We start from the raw sequence: 6,674 nt of genomic DNA on the forward strand, positions 1-6,674 counted from the left end.
TCTCCCATCTTCATTTTCTTCCTGGTAACCCTCATGCCTCTCTCCTTCTCACCCTCACTTCCTTTTCTAATAACCTTGCTGAGCTGCATATACTATTCAAGGCTATGCTCTCCTCTGCAAGCGGGCCTGGATAGCCGAGTGGTTATGGTGCTCGCCTTCAAATAGTTAGTTCACTGGTTCGAATCGCGCCTCGACAAAATTTCTTTTTTCGCCAAGAATTGTTTGTTCTCTTTCCTTCTATTTTTTTCTGTTTATTTCCTCTCTCTCTCTCTGTGCTATGGTTCTCTCGCTCATGAAGTTATTGCATCATTTGCCGGACAAATCGGCACGCGTCTTCTGGTAAAAAAGCAGAAGAGGAAGAAGGCGACGACAACGACGAAGATGGCATGTGCTGGTTCATGATGATGATCATTTTCTATCTACGGCACACGGCCAACCTCGACTTTAACAGCTGTGCTGTAAAAGGGTGGTTCGTCGTAGGTAGGGCCCATCTTCCAAAGCCACACTGGCCCAGGGTTGCCAGTTAGCTTCCCAGTATAGTCAGTCAAATAGTTGTGCCTCCCCAAACTACCTATATTGTGTGCACATAATGGACGACAATGAAGGCGTGGCTAAGCTTGTTGCTGACCTATCACCAGCCTTGCTGCAATTGTTTTAAACATACGAGGGCTATGTTTGCTTTCAAGTTCTAATTCGTTCAAGGTGAAAACCACAGCGAAATTAAAGACGCGCTTATGTTTGGAACATGTAGATACACTTTCCAGCTGCCCCATAGTCGCCACTGCAACTGAGGCATTTATTGTGGCGTTGTGCCAGCGTTCTTTATGGCCCCCACATTGAAGACAGCCACCTTTCAGCCAATTCTGTATGCCGCTCACTGTTGTCTACACATTCTGCTTCAATGTTCCTGCACTGTTGCTACACTTTGCTGTCACTCATGAAGGCTTTACCATACACAATACTCTTTCAACGATGAATTTCGGCTGTATTGCTGCATGCAGAAATCAAATGACACCACGCACGTCACACATAGTGGGAGACTTAATTGTTCGAGGCATGTTTATGTGCCCAGTGTGTGCTCGGAATTCACAACTGCTACCTCGCACGATCGGAGGACGTACGAGAGGTGCTGTGCAACACGTCTGCACACAACGTCAGACTTTCACTATGGCTTTAATTGATTAAGAAACTGATAGGCCCTCAAAAAAAAAACAAGAAAAGAGAAGAAGAAAGAAAAGAGCGCCGCTTTCAAATGCAAGGCAGGGTCACTGCAGAGTTGTTGAGCTTTTATCCTCTAAGCTCTCTCTTTCCCAACCCTTTTGTTGTTCTCTCTTTTTCTATCTTTTTTCTTTGTGACTTTGCAGTGCTTGCTCTCTCTCTGTTTATTTCTTTCTTTGTCTTTCTATCGTTTTCTCTCTTTCTTTCCTTTCTTGCTCGCTCTCTGTAGTCATCCCCTCACCTTCTATCCTTTTTTCTCTTCCCTTTCTCTCAATCTCTTTCTCTTCTTCCTATTTCTTTCTATTTCCATCACTCTCTGTCCTCGTTCTCCCCTCCTCCTTTCCTTTCTCCTTACACTCACATCTCTGCTCCTCATCCTCAGTTCCCTTTCCCACCCCCTTGCTATACTATATACTATACAAGGCTATGTTATGCTCTGCTAACGTGACTGGATAGCCGAGTGGTGACAACGCTTTCCTTCTATTCGTTGGTCCGCAGATTTGAGTCTTGCCTCGCCAAGAAATATTTTTGCCGAGAATTTCTCTCTTTTTCTTTCTTTCTCTCTGTTTGTCTCTTTCTTTCTCTCTATACTCGTTCTCTCGCCCATCCGAGTTATGGCACCCTGTGCTGCAGAAATAGGCGCGCCTGTTCTGGGAGCGAAGCAGAAGGGGAAGAAGACGGCGAAGAGAGCGTGTGCTGGTTCATGATGATAATTTTCTATGATAAACCTCAAGCATAACACCTCTATGGTAACTCTACTCTGCTGTAAAAGAAAAATAGCTTTCAAGCAGATACTTTACTATGCCCTAGCCAAAGACGAGGGCGTAGTAAAGTATTTGCTTGACCTATCTGCATAGTAAAGTATCTAGTATAACCTATATGCATAGTAAAGTACCTAAAGTAACATAGCTATCTGCTTAGTAAAGTGTCTGCACAGCATAAACTTTACTGTGAGTAAAGTTTATGCCACGCTGTGATAAATGTCTCAGTTGGAGTGACGACAGTTTAGAGGTACCTGGAAAGTATGTGTAAGTGTTCCAAATAAAACAGTTGTGAATTTCATTTTGGTTGAAATTTTGCGACCAAGTGGGCTTTGAAAAAAAAAAAGGTCGCCCTCATACTTAAGGTTAAAAAGCACATATAGTTGTGATGAATTAGCAGTGCAGTCTACACTGAGCCATAGGGGTATGTTATATGTTGTGCTTACTGGTTTGCGTGTACCGCTAGCTATCTCCTTAATATTGGCATAAAGGGAAAGTAAAAATATGCACGTTCACCTGCTTTTTTAAGGTGCAAGCCTTTATGTCTCATGTGGAGGCTGCACCGACAAAATGGCGGCAGAAAACACGGTACAAAAATATGGCACAGATACAGAAAATAATGGTACTAGAAAAAAACAAAAACTGGCAAACTCAAAATGTCCTGAAGTAGAACTGCTGCAACCAAAGCCGTGTCTGAGAACACAAGGTCCCCAACCAAATGGGGACAGTCGGGGTGGCTGGCGACGTGTCGTATGATGCGCCGTCGCTCCTAACTCATTTCTTGTTCACTTGGTATGAACGAAAATTGGCATAGAAAAGTAAGAATGTATGACTGATTGAATGTTAACTTTTACAGCCTATGCCAAATTACATTCGCTATGATTTTGGAATCCCTAGGTAAAACACATCCACACGAATTCTTTGCTTATTATGCAGTAAGAGGAATTGATGCTGAGAAGTGGTGCATGCACCACGTTTAAAAGGCATTTCGCACATGCACTCTGTCATGGCAGAACTTGGCGCAAATAACACCAGAAGCTGTCGGCCACTGTTTGCAACATGTGTTGTGTATAAAACTCCATCGGCAACAAATATGATAAAAAATATTTCATCGCCTTTTCCCTGTTGCCATTGCATGATTAGACACTCTGAATTGTAAGCTGAATTGTAAGCTTTCCATTGCAATAAAAAAGAAGTACGTTATAATTTGGTTGCCTGTCCATTTAAGGTATAGATAAGAACTCCTAGAAATTTTAAAAACAGAAATACAGCATCTCTAGGAAATAATCATGCCCTTCGAATCCACAGAACTCTTAAGAAAGGGTAAGTGGCCATTGTATAGCTGGTAAAATCACTTTCCTAGAGCGAAGTAGCCAGCTGCACTACATAAGCTCTCATGTTGAGTGCTTATAATCTACCAGCAGGGATGAAATTTGTCATACTTTTACACAAGTTTTCTGTTCATTTTGGTCTATTTAACATTTTGAAGCATTCGTAAGATATTAACAAAATATTCAGTTTTACACATAATGCTTATTGAATCGAATACGACAGTATTCAATTTGATGTGTTATATCATTGAATATTTGCACACCCATAGAATATTTGCAGTGTCGGAATTTTCCTGGTGCGTATAATTCTCCATGTTGGCTTTACGTGTTTCCTAGAGAAAGCTTTTGTTCCATGATTTGGAATAGAAGAGCGAAAACTCGTCGATGTGCTACATCGACAAGCTTTCACTCTTTTATTTCAAAACATGTTTCACCAACTAGCCCAACAGTTCACGCTTCTGTGCCATGATCATAAAACTATTTTAACCAAGCCTTCATAGAGAGTGTTGTACTACATTTGCTTATTGCAAAGCAACTGTATGGTTCACATATATTCATGTTCGACAAGCACAGTTGTGTAGCTAGGTGAATAATATAATGACCCATCTGGCCTATGACCAATGGGAGGGTGGAAGAGGGGGGGGGGGGGGGGAGTTCTTAGGAGTGTACTTACAGGCTGTTAAGAGTGGACAGGCAAATCTGTCTTATTGTTGCATGAGTGGCAGAGCATGTCAGTTGAGAATAAATATGAGGTAAGGATTCGAGGCACGGGTGGTGAGAGAATGGCATGTGAACTGTTGGAAGCATTTCATGATGGGGAAGGAGTGATGTGTGTATTAGTGACCCATCTGTTGAAACTCGGAAAGGCAGAAAAGTTTCTTCAGCATTCTCTTGTGATGGTTGTTAATGTTAAATGGCTGTGACGTTGCACCTTGCCCTACTGCGCATGTGTCTGTTCCCTTACATATTTGCTGGCAAAGCCACAAATAAAGATAGATGGAAGTTAACACATATCCTGTGTTTCTTATCGTGAGTGGTCACTTCTGCATTTTATTACCTCCCTGAAGATATGCACGTACATCTTGCCGAGTTATAAGCTTTGTTGAACTATTTATTGTATGTGGCATCGTTGACACAAGATGACAACAGGGCATATGCTAAAGCTCCTGTAAGATCACAGGCCGAAGGTAACAAGCAGCTTACCTTTGTTAGCACAAAAAGCGCTGACATTTAGGATATCACTGTTCGCATATGTTGTAAGTGCTTCAGTGGAGTCTTGTGAGATTAAAATGTGGTGCTCCCACAAAGATTTTTTTCTTTTTGTACTGTCACCAACCTGGAAAACTATGTAGACGATAGGTAAAAGAGATCAGGGTTAGGCAGAATGATGTGATGCCTGACACTGCAAATGAATGCAAGAGTACTTAATTACCATTGTATTGCAAGTGGAATATTATATTCAATATGAACCTCAGCTTGCTTTGCCATGGTGTTCCTGTGGTTGTACACCTTCTTACCACCGTGGCAGGATTGCGAGAACTAACGTCTCTGTCAAAATCTTGTGCAGGTGTGTGACACAAGCAGTCACTGTTTACAACTTCAAGGTACCTCTTACCACCTGTGGCAGTATTGCCAGAACTAACGTCTGTGTCAAATTCTTGTGCAAGTGTGCAAGGGACAAAACAGAAGTGGTCACTGTTTACATCTTTAAAGTCCTAAACAAGCACACCAGACCATGAATGTACAGTGTCTGACAGCTCCAGTGGAATACACATCACGATGGCTGGAGCCATCCCTGTGTGGCACCAGCTAGCCTGTGACAAGCTGCATACTTTTGCTTGCGATAACTGTGTGGGAACAAAAAAGGGACACCGCACAAGGAAAGGCTTTTAGGCAATCTTAACGGCTTGCGGTGAGGGAATTCTGAAAAGGTCTGATGTGCCATCTTGCAATAAAGAAGCAACTTTTATACCTAGTCTGTCTTGTGTTAGTAGGAGTCTGATAAACGTAGACAGTACAAGTTCGTGGCTAGGGTAGGATGATGGTGAGGAGATGCCCTCTTGAAACGTTAACCGGCACCCCCCTCCCGTCCCCTTCTTGGTGCACCGGAAGCTTTGCCCTATAGGTATTAGTTCCTTCAGTGGGTGCTCCTGAACGGCTTGTGATTGAGCTTGCTCTTACTACCTGCTTTACCCAAGTACCAATTCTGGTGTTGGATTTTTCTTGCTCCGTAGCAATTTTGAATAGAAAAAGAGGCTTCAAACATTACGCAAACAAACAGAGCGTTAAATGATTACCATGGATATTCTGCACACAGACCTCCCCTATACAATTCACTAAAGAGTCTAAATTATATGCCTGATTAAACTGTAAGAAAGCATGTAGTTTCTTGATGTTATTTTTTTTAAACAGTACAATAACTTTGCAAAAACCAGAGTGTCATCAGTGGTGCTTGATATACAGTGCATGAAGCCAGTGAATATAAACTGCAATGATGCCACCAGAAGCATTAGCAAAAGTAAATTCACCCTGATATAAACCTCATTCTGCATTAGGACTGTCCAGGCATTATTAACAAAGTATATTCAATAATTTCATTACTTCTAATTGCCCCATTTGCATAATCCTATCTCATCCATAGCATGCTGTGAATCCAATAATTATTGACCTACGAGGGGTATTACTAAAGTTGCCAGCTCATTTAAGGTACCTGCTAGCCCCAGTGCTAACCTCATTAAATTGGAGGCTTTAATAAGTACTGCGTTGTGTTAATTCCTTCAAGAAATTTTTAGCATCCCCTTCATAGCTATTTTTTAAAGATTTGATGATGCATCTCCCCATCTGATGACAGGCACTTGCCTAATTACCACCCCATCTTTCCAACAAGCGGCCCCTGTAAGATGCTTCAACGCATGCTATCATCGCAGGTCACCATAAGTTTCCTGAAACCACCTTGCTTTTAGTTCTGGCACCGCATGGCTTTCGTAAATCATTTTCTTGCAAAGCGCAACTTGCTTCCTTGACAAACTGCACCTATAATTTTTTACCATTCTTCAATAGCTATTTTTCTTGATTACTCGAAAGAACGCAATAATGTGAACCATAAGCTACTACTTTTCAGAGAAAATTAATGAAATATAGATGATCATCTCCTATACCTAGCCTGAGTATATACTTCGTTAATAATCATTTACATTTTGGAGCATATATATGTGATGGCACGAAATCTGGAGTACCACTGGAGTCTGTCATAGGCATTTCGCACTTTTTTAAAGGTGTCATGCAACAATTTTGAATTAATCCTGCAATAAATTAGAAGAATTACTGCCTTGCCAATCGCTTGTCACATTTTTTTTTCACAGAG

The sequence above is a fragment of the Rhipicephalus sanguineus genome, chromosome 7, assembly GCF_013339695.2.
Source record: "Rhipicephalus sanguineus isolate Rsan-2018 chromosome 7, BIME_Rsan_1.4, whole genome shotgun sequence".
In the NCBI taxonomy this organism is placed as follows: Eukaryota; Metazoa; Arthropoda; class Arachnida; order Ixodida; family Ixodidae; genus Rhipicephalus; species Rhipicephalus sanguineus.